Genomic DNA, 27211 nt, shown 5'->3' on the forward strand with positions numbered 1-27211 from the left:
GGCTCTACTTCCTGCCCCGTTTGCAGCCACCTTATAGGTAAAGCTGTTTAATGGAGGAACGTACACTGTTTGTAACACTGTAGATGGAGGAACGTACACTGGGTGTAACACTGTAGATAGAGGAATGTACACAGTGTGTAACACTGTAGATAGAGGAACATACACAGTTTGTAACAGTGTAGATAGAGGAACGTACACAGGGTGTAACGCTGCAGATAGAGGAACGTACAATGGGTGTAACACAGCAGATAGAGGAATGTACACTGGGTGTAACACTGTAGATACAGGAATGTACACTTGGTATAACACTTTAGATAGAGGAACATACACTGGGTGTAACACAGCAGATAGAGGAAGGTACACTGGGTGTAACACTGTAGATAGAGGAAGGTACACTGGGTGTAACACTGTAGATAGAGGAAGGTACACTGGGTGTAACACTGTAGATAGAGGAACGTACACTGGGTGTAACACTGTAGATGGAGGAACATACACTGGGTATAACACTGTAAATATAGGAATGCACACTGTGTGTAACACCGTAGATACAAGAACGTGCACTGGCTGTAACACGGCAGATAGAGGAACGTACACTGGTGTAACACTGTAGAGAGAAGAACGTACAATGGGTGCAACACTTCAGATAGAGGAATGTACATAGGGTGTAACACTGTAGAGAGAGGAATGTACACTAGGTGCAACACTGCAGATAGAGGATCGTACACTGGGTGTAACACCATAGACAGAGGGACATACACTGGGTGTAACACTGTAGATAGAGGAACGCACAACAGGTGTAACACTGTCGATAGAGGAACGTACATTAGGTGTAACACTGCAGATAAAGGGACATACACAGGCTGTAACACAGTAGATAGAGGAATGCACAACGGGTGTAAAACTGTAGATAGAAGAACGTACACTGGGTATAACACTGCAGATAGAGTAATGTACACTGGGTGTTACACTGCAGGTAGAGGAACGTACACTGGGTGTAACACTGTAGATAGAGAAACGTGCACTGGGTGTAACACTGTAAATAGTGGAATGTAAAATGGGTGTAACACTGTTGATAGAGGAAAGTACACTGGGTGTAACACTGTAGATAGAGCAACGAACACTGGGTGTAACACTGTAGATAGAGGAACGTACAGTGGGTGCAAACACTAGATAGAGGAATGTAAACTGGGTGTAACACAGCAGATAAAGGAACGTACACTGGGTGTAACACTGCCGACAGAGGAACGTACACTGGGTGTAACATTGCAGATAGAGGAACATACATTGGGTGTAACACTGTAGATAGAGGATGGTACACTTGGTGTAACACTGCAGATAGAGCAACATACACTGGGTTCAACACTGCAGAGAGAGGAATGTACAATGGGTGTAACACTGTAGATAGAGGAACATACACTGGGTGTTACACTGCAGATAGAGGAACGTACACTGGGTGTAACACTGTAGATAGAGGAACGTACACTGGGTGTAACAGTGCAGGTAGAGGAACGTACACTGCATGTAACGCATGTAACACTGCAGATAGTGGAACATACACTGGCTGTAAAACTGCAGATATAGGAATGTACAATGGGTGTAACACTGTAGTTAGAGGATGGTACACTGGGTGTAAACGTGAAGATAGAGGAAATACACTGGGAGTAACACAGTAGATAGAGGAACATACACTGCATGTAACACTGTAGATAGAGGAAAGTAAAATGGGTGCAACACTGCAGATAGAGGAATGTACACTGGGTGTAACACTATAGATAGCGGAAAGTACACTGGGTGTAACACAGCAGATAGAGGAATGTACACTGGCTGTAACACTGTAGATAGACGAATGTACACTGGGTGTAACACTGTAGATATAGGAACGTACACTGGGTGTAACACTGTAGTTAGAGGAACGTATACTGTGTGTAACACTGTAGATAGAGGAAAGTACACTGGCTGTATCACTGTAGTTAGAGGAAAATACACTGGGTGTAACACTGTAGATAGAGGAACGTACACTGGGTGTAACACTGTAGATAGAGGAAAGTACACTGGTTGTAACACTGCAGATAGAGGAACGTACACTGGGTGCAACACTGTAGATAGAGGAACGTACACTGTGTGTAGCACTGCAGATAGAGGAACGTACACTGGTTGTAACACTGCAGATAGAGGAACATACACTGGGTGTAACACTGTAGATAGAGGAACGTACACTGGTTGTAACACTGCAGATAGAGGGAGGTATACTGGGTGTAACAGTAGATAGAGGAAAGTACACTGGTTGTAACACTGCTGATGGAGCAATGTACACTGGGTGTAACACTGCAGATAGAGGAACGTACACTCGGTGTAACACTAGATAGAGGAACGTACACTGGGTGTAACACTGCAGGTAGCGTAACGTACACGGCATGTAACACATGTAACACTGCAGATAGAGGAATGTACACTGGTTGTAACACTGCAGATAGAGGATCGTACACTGGGTGTAATACTGCAGATAGAGGAACTTACACTGGGAGTAACACTCTAGATAAAGGATCGTACACTGGCTGTAACACTGCAGATAGAGTAACGTACACTGGATGTAACAGTGCAGATAGAGGAACGTAAACAGAGTTTAACACTGCAGATAGAGGAATGTACACTGGGTGTAACACTGCAGATAGAGGAATGTACACTGGTTGTGAAACTGCACATAGAGGATCGTACACCGGGTGTAACGCTAGATAGACGAACGTACAGTAGGTGTCACACTGTGGATAGAGGAATGTACACTGGTTGTAACACTAGATAGAACAACATACACTGGGTGTAACACTGTAGATAGACAAATGTACACTGGGTGTAACACTGTCGACAGAGGAACGTACACTGGGTGTAACACTGCTGATAGAGGAACGTACACTGGGTGTAACACTGTAGACATAGCAACGTACAACGGTGTAAACACTGTCGATAAAGGGACATTCACTGGGTGTAACACTGTAGATAGAGGAACGGACAACGGGTGTAATACTGTCGATAGAGGAACATACACTGGGTGTAACACTGTCGATAGAGTAACGTACACTGGGTGTAAAACTAGATAGAGGAACGTACACTGGTTGCAACACTGCAGATAGAGGAAAGTACACGGAGTGTAACACTGTACATAGAGGAATGTACATAGGGTGTTACACTGTAGATAGAGGGACATACACTGGTTGTAACACTGCAGGTAGAGGAACGTATACTGGGTCCAACACTGCAGATAGAGGAACGCACACTGGGAGTAACACAGTAGATAGAGCAACATACGCTGCATGTAACACTGTAGATAGAGGAAAGTACAATGGGTGCAACACTGCAGATAGAGGAATGTACACTGGGTATAACACTATCGATAGAGGAAAGTAAACTGGGTGTAACACTGTAGATAGAGGAATGTACACTGTGTGTAATACTGTAGATAGAGGAATGTACACTGGGTTTAACACTGTGGTTAGGGGAATGTACACTGGGTGTAACACTGCAGATAGAGGATCGTACACTGGGTGTAACACTGCAGATAGAGTAATGTACACTGGGAGTAACACTAGATAGAGGATCTTACACTGGGTGTAACACTGTAGCTAGAGGAACGTACACTGGCAGTAACACTGTAGATAGAGGATCGTACACTGGGTGTAACTCTGGAGACATCGGAATGTACACTGGGCGTAACACTGTAGATAGCGGATCTTACACTGGGTGTAACACTGTAGTAGAGGAATGTACACTGGGTGTAACACTGCAGATAGAGGAACGTACACTGTGTGTAACACTGTAGATGGAGGATCGTACACTGGGTGTAACAATGCAGATAGAGGAACGTACACTGGGTGTAACACTGCAGATAGAGGAACGTACACTAGGTTTAACACTGTAGATAGAGTAACGTACACTGGGTGTAACACTGTAGATAGAGGAATGTACACTGGGTGTAACACCGTAGATTGAGGAACGTACACTGGGTGTAACACTGTAGTTGGAGGAACGTACACTGGGTGTAACACTGTAGATAGAGGAACGTACACTGGTTTTAACACTGCAGATAAAGGAACGTACACTGGGTGCATCACTTTAGATAGAGGAATGTACACTGGGTGTAACACTGTAGATAGAGGAACATACACTGGGTGTAACACTGCAGATAGAGGAACTTACACTGGGTGTAACACTGCAGATAGAGGTGCGTATACTGGATGTAACACTGTAGATAAAGGAATGTACACTGGTTGCAACACTGTAGATAGAGGAACGTACATATGGTGTAACACTGTAGATAGGGGAACGTACACTGGGTGCATCACTTTAGATAGAGGAATGTACACTGGGTGTAACACTGTAGATAGAGGAACGTACACTGCGTGTAACACTGCAGAGAGAGGAACTTACACTGGGTGTAACACTGCAGATAGAGGTAAGTACACTGGATGTAACACTGTAGATAAAGGAATGTACACTGGTTGCAACACTGTAGATAGAGGAACATACATATGGTGTAACACTGTAGATAGAGGAACGTACACTGTGTGTAACAGTTTAGATGGAGGAATGTACGCTGGGTGTAACACAGCAGATACAGAAACGTACACTGGGTGTAACAGTGTAGATAGAGGAATGTAAACTTGGTGTAACACTGCAGTTAGAGGAACGTACACTGGTTGTAACACTGCAGATAGAGGAACATACACTGGGTGTAACACTGCACATAGAGGAACTTACACTGGTTGCAACACTGCAGATAGAGCGATGTACACTGGTTGTAACACTGCAGATAGAGGAACGTACACTGGGTTTAACACTGCAGATAATGTATCGTACACTGGTTGTAACATTGCATATAGCGCAACATGCAGTGTGTGCAACACTGCAGAGAGAGAATGTACACTGGGTGTAACACTGTAGACAGAGGATTGTACGCTGTGTGTAACACTGCAGATAGAGCAACGTACACTGGCTGTAACACCGTAGATAGAGGAAAGTACACTGGGTGTAACACTGCAGGTAGAGGAACGTACACTGCATGTAACATTGCAGATAGAAGAACGTAAACTGGGTTTAACACTGCTGATAAAGGAATGTACACTGGGTGTAACACTGCAGATAGAGGAACGTACACTGGGTGTAACACTGCAGATAGAGGAACATACACTGGGTGTAACACAGTAGATAGAGGAACATATGCTGCATGTAGCACTGCAGATAGAGGAAAGTACAATGGGTGCAACACTGCATATAGAGGAATGTAAAGCTGTTGTAACACTGTAGATAGAGGATCGTACACTGGGTGTAACACTGGAGATAGAGGAACGTACACTGTGTGTAACACTGTAGATAGAGAAATGTACACTGGGTGTAACACTGTAAATAGAGGAACGTACACTGCGTGTATCACTGTAGTTAGAGGAACATGCACTGGGTGTAACACTGTAGATAGAGGAATATACACTGGGTGTAACACTGCAGATAGAGGAACGAACAACGGGCGTAACACGGTCGATAGAGGATCGTACACTGGGTGTAACACTGCAGATAGTGTAACGTACACTGGGTGTAACACTGTAGATAGAACAACATACAATGGGTGCAACACTGCAGATAGAGGAACGCACAACGGGCGTAACACTGTCGACAGAGGAACGTACACTGTGTGTAACTCTGCAGATAGAGGAACGTACACTGGGTGTAACACTGTAGACATAGCAACGTACAACGGTGTAAACACTGTCGAGAAAGGGACATTCACTGGGTGTAACACTGTAGATAGAGGAATGCACAACGGGTGTAATACTGTCGATAGAGGAACGTACACTGGGTGTAACACTGTCGATAGAGTAACGTACACTGGGTGTAACACTAGATAGAGGAACGTACACTGGTTGCAACACTGCAGATAGAGGAAAGTACACGGAGTGTAACACTGTACATAGAGGAATGTACACTGTAGATAGAGGGACATACACTGGTTGTAACACTGCAGGTAGAGGAAGGTATACTGGGTCCAACACTGCAGATAGAGGAACGTACACTGGGAGTAACACAGTAGATAGAGCAACATACGCTGCATGTAACACTGTAGATGGAGGAAAGTAGAATGGGTGCAACACTGCAGATAGAGGAATGTACACTGGGTATAACACTGTCGATAGAGGAAAGTAAACTGGGTGTAACACTGTAGATAGAGGAATGTACACCGTGTGTAATACTGTAGATAGAGGAATGTACACTGGGTTTAAAACTGTGGATAGGGGAACGTACACTGGGTGTAACACTGCAGATAGAGGAATGTACACTGGGAGTAACACTGTAGATAGCGGATCTTACGTTGGGTGTAACACTGTACATAGAGAAATGTACACAGGGTGTTACATTGTAGATAGAGCGACATACACTGGTTGTAACAATGCAGGTACAGGAACGTACACTGGGTGCAACACAGCAGATAGAGGAACGTACACTGGGAGTAACACAGTAGATAGAGGAACATATGCTGCATGTAACACTGTAGATAGAGGAAAGTACAATGGGTGCAACACTGCAGATAGAGGAAAGTAAACTGGGTGTAACACTGTAGATAGAAGAATGTACGCTGTGTGTAACACTGTAGATAGAGGAATGTACACTGGGTTTAACACTATGGATAGGGGAACGTACAATGGGTGTAACACAGCAGATAGAGGATCGTACACTGGGTGTAACACTGCAGATAGAGGAATGTACACTGGCTGTAACACTGTAGATAGAGGATCGTACACTGGGTGTAACTCTGGAGACATAGGAATGTACACTGGGCGTAACACTGTAGATAGCGGATTTTACACTGGGTGTAACACTGTAGATAGAGGAATGTACACTGGGTGTAACACTGCAGATAGAGGAACGTACACTGTGTGTAACACTGTAGATGGAGGATCGTACACTGGGTGTAACACTGCAGATAGAGGAACGTACACTGGGTGTAACACTGCAGATAGAGGAACGTACACTAGGTGTAACACTGTAGATAGAGTAACGTACACTGGGTGTAACACTGTGGATAGAGGAACGTACACTGGGTGTAACACCGTAGATTGAGGAACGTACACTGGGTGTAACACTGTAGTTGGAGGAACGTACACTGGGGGTAACACTGTACATAGAGGAACGTACACTGGTTTTAACACTGCAGATAAAGGAACGTACACTGGGTGCATCACTTTAGATAGAGGAATGTACACTGGGTGTAACACTGTAGATAAAGGAACGTACACTGGGAGTAACACTGCAGATAGAGGAACTTACACTGGGTGTAACACTGCAGATAGAGGTGCGTACACTGGATGTAACACTGTAGATAAAGGAATGTACACTGGTTGCAACACTGTAGATAGAGGAACGTACATATGGTGTAACACTGTAGATAGAGGAACATACATTGTGTGTAACACTGTAGATAGAGGAATGTACGCTGGGTGTAACACAGCAGATACAGGAACATACATTGGGTGTAACACTGTAGATAGAGGAATGTAAACTTGGTGTAACACTGCAGTTAGAGGAACGTACACTGGTTGTAACACTGCAGATAGAGGAACATACACTGGGTGTAACACTGCAGATAGAGAAACGTACACTGGTTGCAACACTGCAGATAGAGCGATGTACACTGGTTGTAACACTGTAGATAGCGGATCTTACACTGGGTGTAACACTGTACATAGAGAAATGTACACAGGGTGTTACATTGTAGATAGAGGGACATACACTGGTTGTAACACTGCAGGTACAGGAACGTACACTGGGTGCAACACAGCAGATAGAGGAACGTACACTGGGAGTAACACAGTAGATAGAGGAACATATGCTGCATGTAACACTGTAGATAGAGGAAAGTACAATCGGTGCAACACTGTAGATAGAGGAAAGTAAACTGGGTGTAACACTGTAGATAGAAGAATGTACGCTGTGTGTAACACTGTAGATAGAGGAATGTACACTGGGATTAACACTATGGATAGGGGAACGTACAATGGGTGTAACACAGCAGATAGAGGATCGTACACTGGGTGTAACACTGCAGATAGAGGAATGTACACTGGCTGTAACACTGTAGATAGAGGATCGTACACTGGGTGTAACTCTGGAGACATAGGAATGTACACTGGGTGTAACACTGTAGATAGCGGATTTTACACTGGGTGTAACACTGTAGATAGAGGAATGTACACTGGGTGTAACACTGCAGATAGAGGAACGTACACTGTGTGTAACACTGTAGATGGAGGATCGTACACTGGGTATAACACTGCAGATAGAGGAACGTACACTGGGTGTAACACTGCAGATAGAGGAACGTACACTAGGTGTAACACTGTACATAGAGTAACGTACACTGGGTGTAACACTGTAGATAGAGGAACGTACACTGGGTGTAACACCGTAGATTGAGGAACGTACACTGGGTGTAACACTGTAGTTGGAGGAACGTACACTGGGGGTAACACTGTATATAGAGGAACGTACACTGGTTTTAACACTGCAGATAAAGGAACGTACACTGGGTGCATCACTTTAGATAGAGGAATGTACACTGGGTGTAACACTGTAGATAAAGGAACGTACACTGGGAGTAACACTGCAGATAGAGGAACTTACACTGGGTGTAACACTGCAGATAGAGGTGCGTACACTGGATGTAACACTGTAGATAAAGGAATGTACACTGGTTGCAACACTGTAGATAGAGGAACGTACATATGGTGTAACACTGTAGATAGAGGAACGTACATTGTGTGTAACACTGTAGATAGAGGAATGTACGCTGGGTGTAACACAGCAGATACAGGAACGTACATTGTGTGTAACACTGTAGATAGAGGAATGTAAACTTGGTGTAACACTGCAGTTAGAGGAACGTACACTGGTTGTAACACTGCAGATAGAGGAACATACACTGGGTGTAACACTGCAGATAGAGGAACGTACACTGGTTGCAACACTGCAGATAGAGCGATGTACACTGGTTGTAACACTGTTGATAGAGGAACGTACACTGGGTTTAACACTGCAGATAATGTATCATACACTGGTTGTAACATTGCATATAGCGCAACATACAGTGTGTGCAAAACTGCAGAGAGAGAATGCACACTGGGTGTAACACTGTAGACAGAGGATTGTACACAGTGTGTAACACTGCAGATAGAGGAACGTACACTGGGTGTAACACCGTAGATAGAGGAAAGTACACTGGGTGTAACACTGCAGGTAGAGGAACGTACACTGCATGTAATATTGCAGATAGAGGAACGTAAACTGGGTTTAACACTGCTGATAAAGGAATGTACACTGGGTGTAACACTGCAGATAGAGGAACGTACACTGTGTGTAACACTGTAGATGGAGGATCGTACACTGGGTGTAACACTGCAGATAGAGGAACGTACACTGGGTGTAACACTGCAGATAGAGGAACGTACACTAGGTGTAACACTGTAGATAGAGTAACGTACACTGGGTGTAACAATGTAGATAGAGGAACGTACACTGGGTGTAACACCGTAGATTGAGGAACGTACACTGGGTGTAACACTGTAGTTGGAGGAACGTACACTGGGTGTAACACTGTAGTTGGAGGAACGTACACTGGGCGTAACACTGTAGATAGAGGAACGTACATTGGCTTTAACACTGCAGATAAAGGAACCTACACTGGGTGCATCACTTTAGATAGAGGAATGTACACTGGGTGTAACACTGTAGACAGAGGAACGTACACTGGGTGTAACACTGCAGATAGAGGAACTTACACTGGTTGTAACACTGCAGAAAGAGGAACGTACACTGTGTGTAACACTGTAGATAGAGGAACGTACACTGGGTGTAACACAGCAGATACAGGAACGTACACTGGGTGTAACACTGTAGATAGAGGAATGTAAACTTGGTGTAATACTGCAGTTAGAGGAACGTACACTGGTTGTAACACTGCAGATAGAGGAACATACACTGGGTGTAACACTGCAGATAGAGGAACGTACACTGGTTGCAACACTGCAGATAGAGCGATGTACACTGGTTGCAACACTGCAGATAGAGGAACGTACACTGGGTTTAACACTGCAGATAATGTATCGTACACTGGTTGTAACATTGCATATAGCGCAGCATACAGTGTGTGCAACACTGCAGAGAGAGAATGTACACTGGGTGTAACACTGTAGACAGAGGATTGTACGCTGTGTGTAACACTGCAGATAGAGGAACGTACACTGGCTGTAACACCGTAGATAGAGGAAAGTACACTGGGTGTAACACTGCAGGTAGAGGAACGTAAACTGCATGTAACATTGCAGCTAGAGGAACGTAAACTGGGTTTAACACTGCTGATAAAGGAAAGTACACTGGGTGTAACACTGCAGATAGAGGAACGTACACTGGGTGTAAAACTGCAGATAGAGGAACATACACTGGGTGTAACACAGTAGATAGAGGAACATATGCTGCATGTAACACTGCAGATAGAGGAAAGTACAAAGGGTGCAACACTGCATATAGAGGAATGTAAAGCTGGTGTAACACTGTAGATAGAGGATCGTACACTGGGTGTAACACTGGAGATAGAGGAATGTACACTGGGAGTAACACAGTAGATAGAGGAACGTACACTGGGTGTAACACTGCAGATAGAGGAACGTACACTGGGTGTAACACTGCAGATAGAGGAACGTACACTGGCTGTAACACCGTAGATAGAGGAAAGTACACTGGGTGTAACACTGCAGGTAGAGGAACGTAAACTGCATGTAACATTGCAGCTAGAGGAACGTAAACTGGGTTTAACACTGCTGATAAAGGAAAGTACACTGGGTGTAACACTGCAGATAGAGGAACGTACACTGGGTGTAAAACTGCAGATAGAGGAACATACACTGGGTGTAACACAGTAGATAGAGGAACATATGCTGCATGTAACACTGCAGATAGAGGAAAGTACAAAGGGTGCAACACTGCATATAGAGGAATGTAAAGCTGGTGTAACACTGTAGATAGAGGATCGTACACTGGGTGTAACACTGGAGATAGAGGAATGTACACTGGGAGTAACACAGTAGATAGAGGAACGTACACTGGGTGTAACACTGCAGATAGAGGAACGTACACTGGGTGTAACACTGCAGATAGAGGAATGTACACTGGGTGTAACACTGCAGATAGAGGAACGTACACTGGGTGTAACACTGCAGATAGAGGAATGTACACTGGGTGTAAAACTGCAGATAGAGGAACGTACAATGGCTATAACACTAGATAGAGGAATGTACACTGGGTTTATCACTGTAGTTAGAGGAACGTCCACAGGGTGTAACACTGTAGATAGAGGAATGTACACTGATTTTAACACTGCAGATAAATGAATATACACTGGGTGTATCACTGTAGATAGAGGAACGTACACTGGGTGTATCACTGTAGATAGAAGAATGTACACTGGGTGTAACACTGCAGATAGGGGAATGTACACTGGGTGTAAATCTGCAGATAGAGGAACGTACACTGGGTGTAACACTGTAGATTGAGGAATATACACTGGGTGTAACACTGTTGATAGAGGAACGTACATTTTGTGTAACACTGTAGAAAGAGGAACGTACACTGGGTGTAACACTGCAGATTGGGTAGCGTACACTGGTTGTAACACTGCAGATAGAGGAATGTACACTGGGTGTAACACTGCAGATAGAGAAATGTACACTGGGTGTAACACTGCAGATAGATGAACGTACACTGGGAGTAACACAGTAGATAGAGGAACATACGCTGCATGTAACACTGTAGATAGAGGAAAGTACAATGGGTGCTGCACTGCAGATAGAGGATGGACACTGTGTGTAAGACTGTAGATAGAGGATCATACACTGGCTGTAGCCCTGCAGCTAGAGGAAAGTAAACTGGGAGTAACACTGTAGATAGAGGATCGCACACTGGGTGTAACACTGCAGATAGAGGAACGTACACTGGGTGTAACACTGCAGATAGAGGAACGTGCACTGGGTGTAACATTGTAGATAAATGAACGTACACTGGTTGTAACACTGCAGATAGAGGAACGTACACTGGGTGTTACACTGTAGATAGAGGAACGTACACTGGGTGTAAAACTGTAGATAGAGGAACGTACCCTGGGTGTAAAACTGTGGATAGGGGATTGTACACTGGTTGTAACACTGTAGATAGAGGAACATACACTGTGTGTAGCACTAGATACAGGAACGTACACTGGTTTTTACAATGCAGATAAGGGAATGAACACTGGGTGTATCACTGTAGATAGAGGAACGTACACTGGGTGTAACCCTGCAGATAGGGGAAGGTACACTGGGAGTAACACTGCAGATAGAGGAACGTACACTGGGTGTAACACTGTAGATGGAGGAATGTACACTGGGTTTAACCCTGCAGATAGGGGAACGTACACTGGGAATAACACTGCAGATAGAGGAATGTACACTGGTTGTAACACTGTAGTTAAAGGAACGTATACTGGGTGTAACACTGTAGATAGAGGAATGTACACTTTGTATGACACTTTATATAGAGGAACGTACACTGGGTGTAACACTGTAGATAGAGCAACGTACACTGTGCCTAACACTGTAGATAGAGCAATGTACACTGGCTGTAACACAGTAGATAGAGGAACGTAAACTGGGTGTAACACTGCAGATAGAGGAACACACATTGGGTGTAACACTGTAGATAGAGGAACGTACACTGGTTGCAACACATCAGATAGAGCGACGTACATTGGTTGTAACACTGCAACTAGAGGAACGTACACTGGGTGTAACACTGTAGATAGAGGAAAGTACACTGGGTGTAACACTGCAGGTAGAGGAACGTACACTGCATGTAACATTGCAGATAGAGGAACGTAAACTGGGTGTAACACTGTAGATGGAGGAATGTACACTGGGTGTAACACTGTTGATAGAGGAAGGTACATTTGGTGTAACACTGTAGATAGAGGAACGTACACTGGGTGTAACACTGTACATAGAGGAAGGTACACTGGATGTAACACTGCAGATAGAGGAATGTACACTGGTTGTAACACTGTAGTTAGAGGAACGTATACCGTGTGTAACACTTTAGATAGAGGAAAGTACAATGGGCGCAACACTGCAGATAGAGGAATGTACACCGGGTGTAACACTGTAGATAGAGGATCGCACCCCGGGTGTAACACTGGAGATAGAGGAACGTACACTGGGAGTAACACAGTAGATAGAGGAACGTACACTGGGTGTAACACTGCAGATAGAGGAACGTACACTGGGTGTAACGCTGCAGATAGAGGAACGTACACTGGGTGTAACACTGCAGATAGAGGAACGTACACTGGCTGTAACACTAGATAGAGGAATGTGCACTGGGTTTATCACTGCAGTTAGAGGAACGTACACAGGGTGTAACACTGTAGATAGAGGAGTGTATACTGGGTGTAACACTGTAGATACAGGAACGTACACTGGTTTTAACACTGCAGGTAAAGGAATGTACACTGGGTGTATCACTGTAGATAGAGAAACGTACACTGGGTGTAACACTGTAGATAGAGGAACGTACACTGGGTGTAACACTGTAGATAGAGGAACGTACATTTGGTGTAACACTGTAGATAGAGGAACGTACACTGGGTGTAACACTGCAGATAGGGTATCGTACACTGGTTGTAACACTGCAGATAGAGGAACGTACACTGGGTGTAACACAGCAGATAGATGAACGTACACTGGGAGTAACACAGTGGATAGAGGAACATACGCTGCATGTAACACTGTAGATAGAGGAAAGTACAATGGGTGCTACACTGCAGATAGAGGAACGTACACTCGGTGTAACACTGCAGATAGAGGAACGTACACTGGGTGTAACACTGTAGATAGAGGAACGTACATTTGGTGTAACACTGTAGATAGAGGAACATACACTGGGTGTAACACTGCAGATAGGGTATCGTACACTGGTTGTAACACTGCAGATAGAGGAACGTACACTGGGTGTAACACAGCAGATAGATGAACGTACACTGGGAGTAACACAGTGGATAGAGGAACATACGCTGCATGTAACACTGTAGATAGAGGAATGTACACTGTGTGTAAGACTGTAGATAGAGGATCGTACACTGGGTGTAACCCTGCAGATAGAGGATCGTATACTGGGTGTAACACTGCAGATAGAGGAACGTACACTGGGTGTAACACTGCAGATAGAGGAACGTACACTGGGTGTAACACTGTAGATAAATGAACGTACACTGGTTGTAACACTGCAGATAGAAGAACGTACACTGGGTGTTACACTGTAGATAGAGGAACGTACACTGGGTGTAAAATTGTAGATAGAGGAACGTACACTGGGTGTAACACTGCAGATAGATGTACGTAAACTGGGTGTAACACTGCAGATAGAGGAATGTACACTGGTTGTAAAACTGCATTTCGAGGAAAGTACACAGGGTGTAACACTGTGGATAGGGGATTGTACACTGGTTGTAACACTGGAGATAGAGGAACATATACTGGGTGTAGCACTAGATACAGAAATGTACACTGGGTGTAACACTGTAGATAGAGGCATGCAAACTGGGTGTAGCACTATAGATACAGGAACATACACTGTAGATGGAGTAATGTACACTGGGTGTAACACTGTTGACAGAGGAACGTACACTGGTTGTAACACTGTAGATAGAGGACCATACACTGGGTGTAACACTGTAGATAGAGGAACGTACACTGGGTGTAAGACTGTAGATAGAGGATCGTACACTCTGTGTAACACTGCAGATAGAGGAACGTACACTGGGTGTAACACTGCAGATAGAGGAACGCACATTGGGTGTAACACTGTAGATAAATGAACGCACACTGGTTGTAACACTGCAGATAGAGGAACGTACACTGGGTGTTACACTGTAGATAGAGGAAGATACACTGGGTGTAAAACTGTAGATAGAGGAACGTACACTGGGTGTAACACTGCAGATAGAGGTACGTAAACTGGGTGTAACACTGCAGATAGAGGAATGTACACTGGTTGTAAAACTGCATATAGAGGAACGTACACAGGGTGTAACACACTGGATAGGGGATCGTACACTGGTTGTAACACTGGAGTTAGAGGAACATACACTGTAGCACTAGATACAGAAACGTACACTGCGTGTAACACTGTAGATAGAGGCATGCACACTGGGTGTAGCACTATTGATACAGGAACGCACACTGGTTTTAACACTGCAGATAAGGGAATGTACACTGGGTGTATCACTGTAGATAGAGGACCATACACTGGAAGTAACACTGCAGATAGAGGAACGTACACTGGGTGTAACACTGTAGATGGAGGAATGTACATTTGGTGTAACACAGTCGATAGAGGAACATACGCTGCATGTAACACTGTAGATAGAGGAAAGTTCAATGGGTGCTTCTCTGCAGATAGACGAATGTACACTGTGTGTAAGACTGTAGATAGAGGATCGTACACTGGGTGTAACACTGTAGTTAGAGGAACGTATACTGGGTGTAACACAGTAGATATGGGAACGTACACTGGGTGTAACACTGTAAATGGAGGAACATACACTGTGTGTAACACTGCAGATAGAGGAACGTACACTGGGTGTAACACTGCAGAAAGAGTAACGTATACTGGGTGTAACACTGCAGATAGAGGACTGTACACTGGGTGTAACACTGCAGATAGAGGAACGTACACTGGGAGTAACACTCTAGATAGAGGAACCTACACTGGTTGTAACACTGCAGATAGAGGAATGTACACTGGGTGTAACACTGTAGATAGAGGAACGTACACTGGGTGTAACACTGTAGTTAGAGGAACGTACAGTGGGTGTAACACTGTAGATAGAGGAACTTACACTGGGTGCAACACTGTAGTTAGAGGAACGTAAACTGGCTGTAACACTGTAGACAGAGGAATGTACACTGGGTGCAACACTGTAGTTAGAGGAACGTACACTGGGTGTATCACTGTAGATAGAGGAACGTACATTGGGTGTAACATTGTAGATAGAGAAACGTACACTGGGTGTAACACTGTAGATAGAGGAAAGTACACTTGGTGTATCACTGTAGTTAGAGGAACGTACACTCGGTGTAACACTGTAGATCGAGGAATATACACTGGGTCTAAAACTATATAGATTGCAGTACACTGGGTGTAACACAGTAGATGGAGGAACGTACACTGGGAGTAACACAGTAGAGAGAGGAACATACACTGAGTGTAACACTGTAGATAGAGGAACGCACAACAGGTGTAACACTGTTGATAGAGGAACGTAAACTGGGTGTAACACTGCAGATAGAGGGACAAACACTGGGTGTAACCCTGTAGATAGAGGAACGTACAACGGTGTAACACTGTCGATAGATGGACATACACTGGGTGTAACACTGTAGATAGAGGAAGGCACAACGGGTGTAACAGTCTAGATAGAGGAACATACACTGGGTGTAACACTGTAGATAGAGGAACGTACACTGGTTGCAACACTGCAGATAGAGGAACGTACACAGAGTGCAACACTGTACATATAGGAACGTACACTGAGTGTAACACTGCAGATAGGGTATCGTACACTGGGTGTAACACTGCAGATAGAGCAACATTCACTGGGTGCAACACTGCAGAGAAGGAATGTACACTGGGTGTAACACTGTAGATAGAGGAATGTACGCTGGGTGTAACACTGCAGGTAGAGGAATGTACACTGCATGTAACACTGCAGATAGAGGAAGGTACAGTGGGAGTAACACAGTAGATAGAGGAACATACGCTGCATGTAACACTGTAGATATAGGAAAGTACACTGGGTGTAACACTGCAGATAGAGGAACGTACACTGGGAGTAACACTGCAGATAGAGGAACGTAAACTGAGTGTAACACTGCAGATAGAGGAACGTACACTGGGTGTAACACTGCAGATAGAGGAACGTACACTGGTTGTAAAACTGTGGATAGAGGAACATGCACTGGTTGTAACACTGCAGATAGAGGAACTTACACTGGGTGTAGCACTAGACAGAGAAATGTACACTGGGTGTAACACTATAGATACAGGAAAGTACACTGGGTGTAACACTGCAGATCGAGGATTGTACATGGGTGTATCACTGTAGATAGAGGAACATACAATGGTGGAACACTGTCGATAGAGGAACGTACATTGGGTGTAAAACTGTAGATAGAGAAACGTACACTGGGTGTAACACTGTAGATAGAGGAAAGTACACTTTGTGTATCACTGCAGTTAGAGGAACTTACACTCAGTGTAACACTGTAGATAGAGGAACGTACACTGGGTGCAACACTGCAGATAGAGGATCATTCACTGGGTGTAACACAGTCGTTGGAGGGACATACGCTGTGTGTAACACTGTAGATAGAGGAATGCACAACGGGTGTAAAACTGTCGATAGAGGAATGTAAACTGGATGTAACACTGCAGATAAAGGGACATACACTGGGTGTAACACGGAAGATAGAGGAACGTACAACGGCGTAACACTGTCAATAGATGGACATACACTGGGTGTAAAACTTTAGATAGAGGTAGGCACAACAGGTGTCGCACTGTAGATAGAGGAACGTACACTGAGAGCAACACTGTACATAGAGGAACGTACACTGGGTTTAACACTGCAGATATCATATCGTACACTGGTTGTAACACTGCTGATAGCGCAACATACACTGGGTGCAACACAGCAGAGAGAGGAATGTACACTGTGTAACACTGTAGATAGAGGAAGGTACACTGTGTGTAACAGAGCAGATACAGGAACATACACTGGGTGCAACACTGCAGAGAGAGGAACGTACACTGGGTGTAACACTGCAGGTAGAGGAATGTACACTGCATGTAACACTGCAGATAGAGGAACGTACACTGGGAGTAACACAGTAGATACAGGAACATACACTGCATGTAACACTGTAGATAGAGGAAAGTACATTGGGTGCAACACTGCAGATAGAGGAACATACGCTGGGAGCGACACAGTAGATAGAGAAACATACGCTGCATGTAACACTGTAGATAGAGGAACGTACACTGGGTGCAACACTGCAGATAGAGTAACATACACTGTGTGCAACTGCAGACAGAGGAACGTACACAGTGTGTAACACTGGATAGGGGAAAGTAAACTGGTTGTAACACTGCAGTTGGAGGAATATACACTGGGTGTCGCACTGGATAGAGAAACGTACACTGGGTGTAACAATGTAGATAGAGGCACATACACTGGATGTAACACTGTAGACAGAGGAACGTACATTTTGTGTAACACTGTAGATAGAAAAACGTACACTGGGTGTAACACTGTAGATAGAGGAACGTACACTGGATGTAACACTGTAGATAGATGAAAGTACACTGGGTGTAACACTGCTGATAGAGCTACATACACTGTGTGTAACACTGTAGATAGAGGAATGTACACTGGGTGTAACACTGCAGATAGTGGAACATACACTGGTTGTAACACTGCAGATAGAGGAACGTACACAGGGTGCAACACTGCAGAGAGAGGAATGTACACTGTGTGTAACACTGTAGATAGAGGAATGTACACTGGGTGTAACAGAGCAGATACAGGAAAGTACACTGGGTGCAACACTGCAGAGAGAAAAATGTACACTGGGTGTAACACTTTAGATAGCTGAACGTACACTGGGTGAAACACTGCAGATAGAGGAACGTACACTGGGTGTAACACTGCAGATAGTGGAACGTTCAACAGGTGTAACACTGCAGATAGAGGAACGTACACTGGGTGTTACACTGGAGATAGAGGAACGTATACTGGGAGTAACACAGTAGATAGAGGAACATACACTGGGTGTAACACTGCAGATAGAGGAATGTACACTGGGTGTAACACTGCAGATAGAGGAACGTACACTGGGTGTTACACTGCAGCTGGAGGAACGTACACTGTGTGCAACACTGCAGATAGAGGAACCTACACTGGATGAAACACTGCAGATAGCGGAATGTACACTGAGTGTAACACTGCAGGTAGAGGAACGTACACTGCATGTAACACATGTAACACTGCAGATATAGGAATGTACACTGGGTGTATCACTGTAGTTAGAGGAACGTATACTGCGTATATCACTGTAGATAGAGGTACGTACACTTGGTATAACACTTTAGATAGAGGAACGTACACTGGGTGCAACCCTGTAGATAGAGATACGTACACTGGGTGTATCACTGTAGTTAGAGGAACGTATACTGTGTATATCACTGTAGATAGAGGTACGTACACTTGGTATAACATTTTAGATAGAGCAACGTACACTGTGTGTAACACTGTAGCTAGAGGAATGTACACTGGGTGTAACACAGCAGATAATGGAACGTACACTGGGTGTAACACTGTAGATAGATGAACGTACACTGGGTGCAACACTGCAGAGAGAGGACTGTACACTGGTTGTAACACTATAGATATAGGAACGTACACTGGGTGTAACACTGCAGATAGAGGAACGTACACTGGGTGTTACACTGTAGATAGAGTAACGTACACTGGGTGTAACACTCCACATAGAGGAACGTACTCTGGGTGTAACACTGTAGATAGCAGAATGTACACTGGGTGTAACACTGTAGATAGAGGAACATACACTGGGTGTAACACTGCAGATAGAGGAATGTACACTGGGTGTAACACTGCAGATAGAGGAACGTACACTGGGTGTAACACTGCAGATAGAGGAACGTACACTGGGTGTTACACTGTAGATAGAGTAATGTACACTGGTTGTAACACTCCACATAGAGGAACATACACTTGGTGTTACATTGTAGATACCGGAACATACACTGGGTGTAACACTCTAGATAGAGGAACGTAAACTGGGTGTAAAGCTGCAGATAGCAGAATGTACACTGGGTGTAACACTGTAGATAGAGGAACGTACACTGGGTGTAACACTGCAGATAGAGGAACGTGCACTGGGTGTTACACTGTAGATAGAGTAATGTACACTGGTTGTAACACTCCACATAGAGGAACATACACTTGGTGTTACATTGTAGATACCGGAACATACACTGGGTGTAACACTCTAGATAGAGGAACGTAAACTGGGTGTAAAGCTGCAGATAGCAGAATGTACACTGGGTGTAACACTGTAGATAGAGGAACATACACTGGGTGTAACACTGCAGATAGAGGAATGTACACTGGGTGTTGCACTGTAGATAGAGTAATATACACTGGGTGTAACACTCCACATAGAGGAACGAACTCTGGGAGTAACACAGTAGATAGAGGAATGTAAACTGTGTATAACACTGCAGATAGACGAACATACACTGGGTGTAACACTGTAGATAGTGGAACGTACACTGGGTGTAACACTGCAGATAGAGGAACGTACACTGGGTGTAACACTCCAGATAGAGGAACGTACACTCGGTGTAACTCTGCAGATAGAGGAACGTACACTGGGTGTAACACTGTAGATAGAGGAATGTACACAGGCTGTAACACTATAGATACAGGAATGGACACTGGGTGTAACACTGCAGATAGTGGAACATTCAATGGGTGTAACACTGTAAATAGAGGAACATACGCTGGGTGTAACACTGCAGATAGAGGAACATATACTCGGTGCAACTCTGCAGATAGAGGAACGTACACTGGGTGTAACACGGTAGCTAGAGGAATGTACAAAGGCTGTAACACTGTAGATACAGGAATGGACACTGGATGTAACACTGCAGATAGAGGAACATACTCTGGGTGTAACACTGTAGACAGAGGAATGTACACTGTGTGTATCACTGTTGATAGAGGAATAAACACTGAGTATAACACTGCCGATAGAGTAACGTACACTGGGTGTAACACTGCAGATAGAGGAACGTACACTGGGTGTAACACTGCAGATAGAGGAAAGTACATTGGGTGTAACACTGCAGATAGAGGAAAGTAAACTGGGTGTTACACTGTAGATAGAGGAATGTACACTGGGTGTAACACTGTAGATAGCAGAATATACACTGGGTGTAACACTGTAGATAGAGGAACGTACACCAGGTGTAACACTGCAGATAGAGGAATGTAAACTGGGTGTAACACTGTAGATAGAGGAACGTACACTGTTTGTAACACTGTAGATAGTGCAACGTACTCTGGGTGTAACATTACAGATAAAGGAACTTCCACTGGGTGTAACACTGTAGATAGAGGAAAATACACTGGGAGTAACACTGTAGATACAGGAACGTACACTGGGTGTAACACTGTAGAGAGAGGAACGTACACTCGGTGTAACAATTTAGATAGAGGAATGTACACTGGGTGTAACACTGTAGATAGAGGAACGTACACTGGTTGTAACACTGTAGATAGTGGAACGTTCACTGTGTGTAACACTGTAGATAGAGGAACATACACTGGGTGTAACACTGCAGATAAAGGAATTACACTGGGTGTAACACTGTAGATAGAGGAAAATACACTGGGAGTAACACTCTAGATATAGGAACGTACACTGGGTGTAACACTGCAGATAGAGGAACGTAGACTGGGTGTAACACTGTAGATAGAGGAACGTACAGTGAGTGTAACTCTGTAGGTCGTGGAAAGAACACTGGGTGTAACACTGCAGAGAGAGGAACGTACACTGGGTGTAAAACTATAGATAGAGGAAGGTACACTGTGTGTAACACTGCAGAGAGAGGAACGTACACTGGGTGTAACACTGCAGATAGAGGAACATACACTGGGTGTAACACTGCAGATAATGGAACATACACTCGGTGTAACACTGCAGATAGAGGAACATACACTGGGTGTAACTCTGCAGGTAGAGTAACGTACACTGGGTGTAACACTGTAGATAGAGGAATGTACACAGGCTGTAACACTGCAGATACAGAAATGTACACTGGTTGTTATACTGCAGCTAGTTGAACGTACACTGGTTGTAACACTGTAGATAGAGGAACGTACACTGGGTATAACAATGCAGATAGATGAACATACTCTGGGTGTAACACTGTAGATAGAGGAACATACACTGGGTGTAACACTGTAGATAGAGGAACATTCACTGGGTGTAACACTGTAGATGGAGGAACGTACACTGGGTGTAACACTGCAGATAGAGGAACGTGCACTGGGTGTAACACTGTAGATACAGGAATGTACACTGGGTGTAACACTGCAGATAGAGGAAAGTACACTGGATATAACACTGTAGACAGAGGACTGTACACTGGGCGTAACACTGTAGATACAGGAACATACACTGGTTGTAACACTGAAGATAGAGGAATGTACACTGGGTGTAACACTGTAGATAGAGGAATGTACACTGGGTGCAACACTGTAGATAGAGGAACATACACTGTGTAACACTGTAGATAGAGGAACGTACATGCGTGTAACACTGTAGATAGTGGCATGTACACTGGATGTAACACTGCAGAGAGAGGAACGTACACTGGGTGTAACACTGCAGATAGAGGAAAGTACACTGGGTGTAACACTGCAGACAGCAGAATATACACTGTGTGTAACACTGCAGATATAGGAACATACACCGGGTGTAACACTGCAGATAGAGGAATGTACACTGGGTGTAACACTGTAGATAGAGGAACGTACACTGGGTGTAACACTGTAGATAGAGGAATGTACACTAAGTGTAACACTCTAGATAGAGGAAAGTACACTGGTTGTAACACTGTAGATAGAGGAAAGTTCACTGGGTGTAACTCTGTAGATAGAGGAACATACACTCGGTGTAACACTGCAGATAGAGGAACGTACACTGTTTATAACACTGTAGATAGTGCAACGTACCCTGGGTGCAACATTGCAGATAAAGGAACTTACACTGGGTGTAACACTGTAGATAGAGGAAAATAGACTTGGAGTAACACTGTAGATATAGGAACGTACACCGAGTGTAACACTGCAGATAGAGGAACATAGACTGGGTGTAACACTGTAGATAGAGGAACGTAGAGTTGGTGTAACTCTGTAGGTCGTGGAAAGAACACTGGGTGTAACACTGCAGACAGAGGAACATACATTGGGTGTAAAACTACAGAGGAACGTACACTGGTTATAACAATACACATAGAGGAACATACTCTGGGTGTAACACTCTAGATAGAGGAACATACACTGTATGTAACACTGTAGATAGAGGAACGTTCACTGGGCCTAACACTGCAGATAGAGGAACGTACACTGGGTGTAACACTGTAGACAGCAGAATATACACTGTGTGTAACACTGCAGATAGAGGAACGTACACCGGGTGTAACACTGCAGATAGAGGAATGTACACTGGGTGTAACACTGTAGATAGAGGAACGTACACTTAGTGTAACACTGTAGATAGAGGAACGTACACTGTTTGTAACACTGTAGATAGTGCAACGTACACTGCTTGTAACACTGTAGATAGAGGAACGTTCACTGGGTGTAACACTGTAGATAGAGGAACATACACTGGGTGTAACACTGCAGGTAAAGGAACTTACACTGGGTGTAACACTGTAGATAGAGGAAAATACACTGGGAGTAACACTGTAGATACAGGAACGTACACTGGGTGTAACACTGTAGAGAGAGGAACGTACACTCGGTGAAACACTTTAGATAGAGGAATGTACACTGGGTGTAACACTGTAGATAGAGGAACGTACACTGGTTGTAACACTGTAGATAGCGGAACGTTCACTGTGTGTAACACTGTAGATAGAGGAACGTACACTGGTTGTAACACTGTAGATAGAGGAACGTTCACTGGGTGTAACACTGTAGATAGAGGAACATACACTGGGTGTAACACTGCAGGTAAAGGAACTTACACTGGGTGTAACACTGTAGATAGAGGAAAATACACTGGGAGTAACACTCTAGATATAGGAACGTACACTGGGTGTAACACTGCAGATAGAGGAACGTAGACTGGGTGTAACACTGTAGATAGAGGAACGTACAGTGGGTGTAACTCTGTAGGTCGTGGAAAGAACACTGGGTGTAACACTGCAGAGAGAGGAACGTACACTGGGTGTAAAACTATAGATCGAGGAAGGTACACTGTGTGTAACACTGCAGAGAGAGGAACGTACACTGGGTGTAACACTGCAGATAGAGGAACATACACTGGGTGTACCACTGCAGATAATGGAACATACACTCGGTGTAACACTGCAGATAGAGGAACATACACTGGGTGTAACTCTGCAGGTAGAGTAACGTACACTGGGTGTAACACTGTAGATAGAGGAATGTACACAGGCTGTAACACTGCAGATACAGGAATGTACACTGGTTGTTATACTGCAGCTAGTTGAACGTACACTGGTTGTAACACTGTAGATAGAGGAACGTACACTGGGTATAACAATGCAGATAGATGAACATACTCTGGGTGTAACACTGTAGATAGAGGAACATACACTGGGTGTAACACTGTAGATAGAGGAACGTTCACTGGGAGTAACACTGTAGATGGAGGAACGTACACTGGGTGTAACACTGCAGATAGAGGAACGTGCACTGGGTGTAACACTGTAGATACAGGAATGTACACTGGGTGTAACACTGCAGATAGAGGAAAGTACACTGGATATAACACTGTAGACAGAGGACTGTACACTGGGTGTAACACTGTAGATACAGGAACATACACTGGTTGTAACACTGAAGATAGAGGAATGTACACTGGGTGTAACACTGTAGATAGAGGAATGTACACTGGGTGTAACACTGTAGATAGAGGAACATACACTGTGTAACACTGTAGATAGAGGAACGTACATGCGTGTAACACTGTAGATAGTGGCATGTACACTGGATGTAACACTGCAGAGAGAGGAACGTACACTGGGTGTAACACTGCAGATAGAGGAAAGTACACTGGGTGTAACACTGCAGACAGCAGAATATACACTGTGTGTAACACTGCAGATATAGGAACATACACCGGGTGTAACACTGCAGATAGAGGAATGTACACTGGGTGTAACACTGTAGATAGAGGAACGTACACTGGGTGTAACACTGTAGATAGAGGAATGTACACTAAGTGTAACACTCTAGATAGAGGAAAGTACACTGGTTGTAACACTGTAGATAGAGGAAAGTTCACTGGGTGTAACACTGCAGATAGAGGAACGTACACTGTTTGTAACACTGTAGATAGTGCAACATACCCTGGGTGTAACATTGCAGATAAAGGAACTTACACTGGGTGTAACACTGCAGATAGAGGAAAGTACACTGGATATAACACTGTAGACAGAGGACTGTACACTGGGTGTAACACTGTAGATACAGGAACATACACTGGTTGTAACACTGAAGATAGAGGAATGTACACTGGGTGTAACACTGTAGATAGAGGAATGTACACTGGGTGTAACACTGTAGATAGAGGAACATACACTGTGTAACACTGTAGATAGAGGAACGTACATGCGTGTAACACTGTAGATAGTGGCATGTACACTGGATGTAACACTGCAGAGAGAGGAACGTACACTGGGTGTAACACTGCAGATAGAGGAACGTACACCGGGTGTAACACTGCAGACAGAGGAACATACATTGGGTGTAAAACTACAGAGGAACGTACACTGGTTATAACAATACACATAGAGGAACATACTCTGGGTGTAACACTCTAGATGGAGGAACATACACTGTATGTAACACTGTAGATAGAGGAACGTTCACTGGGTCTAACACTGCAGATAGAGGAAAGTACACTGGGTGTAACACTTTAGATAGAGGAACGTACACTGGGTGTTACACTGCAGATAGAGGAACATACACTGGGTGTTACACTGTAGATAGAGGAACGTACACTGGGTGTAACACTGTAGACAGCAGAATATACACTGTGTGTAACACTGCAGATAGAGGAACGTACACCGGGTGTAACACTGCAGATAGAGGAACGTACACTGGGGTAACACTGCAGATAGAGGAACGTACACTGGGTGTAACACTGTAGATAGAGGAACATACACTGGTTGTAACACTGTAGATAGAGAAACGTACACTGGGTGTAACAATGTAGATAGAGGAACATACACTCCGTGTAACACTGCAGATAGAGGAACATACACTGGGTATAACACGGCAGATAGAGGAACATACTCTTGGTGTAACAATGTAGATAGAGGAACATACTCTGGGTATAACACTATAGATAGAGGAACATTCACTGGGTGTAACTCTGTAGATAGAGGAACGTACACTGGGTGTAACACTGTAGATAGAGTAATATACACAGGCTGTAACACTGTAGATGCAGGAATGCACAATGTGCGTAACACTGCAGATAGAGTAACATACACTGGCCTAGAAATTGGGTTTTGGCGCAGCGACGGCTTTAGCGCCGGAAGTTAGTGCCGGAGCTAAGTCGCGCTGGGCGGGCCAAAAATTCACTAGTTCTGCGCCCAAACGGCTGCCGGCGCTGCTGAAAGCTGTTTGCGCCTGAAAACTGGCGCTACACGCTGAATTGCGGCGCTATTCCGGCGCTGCGGCGCCCGCTGCGGTGCGGCAGGTTCGGGAAGTGCAGGCCTCCTCCTTCCCTTAAGGAGGAGCTGCCTGCACCCGGCCGCGGCCCGCGAAAATCATTGTAAAAATGAGCCCGGCACTTCGGACAAGTGCTGGGCTTGCATCTGTCCCGGGTGGTGGGGGGCGGGGGGAGAAGTCCGGGTAGGGAGCTGCGGCCAGGCGGCCAGCGGGAAAGCGGCCGGCCGCCACGGGGCCTTTAATGCGCCGGCGCAAAGTCCAGTAAGGCACCTCTGCCAGAACGTTGCTTGCGGCTGCCACGGGCGAGGCGGCCGCAAGTCAATTTCGGAGTTCGGGCGGGTTACCATGGCAACCGGGACGCTGCGCACACCGATGACATCATCGGTGCCGGCGCAGCGCTAACGGCCTAACGCCGATTTAGGGACCCACTCAATTTCCAAACTGGCCATAACTCCGGCGCTAGGCCCTCTAGCGCCTCAAAAGCGGCGCTAAGCCTACCGAATTTCTAGGCCACTGTGTGTAACAATGTAGATAAAGGAACGTACACTGGGTGTAACACTGCTGATA

At 44.7% G+C, this 27211-nt stretch overlaps 1 protein-coding gene across 1 annotated transcript in view; it reads left to right on the plus strand.

The window, feature by feature from the left end:
* LOC147105786 (uncharacterized) overlaps positions 1 to 27211 on the plus strand; it is a 243709-nt gene that overhangs the window by 195013 nt on the left and 21485 nt on the right. The window lies entirely within an intron of this gene.

The sequence above is a fragment of the Somniosus microcephalus genome, chromosome 17 (assembly GCF_052327205.1).
Source record: "Somniosus microcephalus isolate GS21.2 chromosome 17, FLI_Smic_1.0, whole genome shotgun sequence".
NCBI lineage: Eukaryota > Metazoa > Chordata > Chondrichthyes > Squaliformes > Somniosidae > Somniosus > Somniosus microcephalus.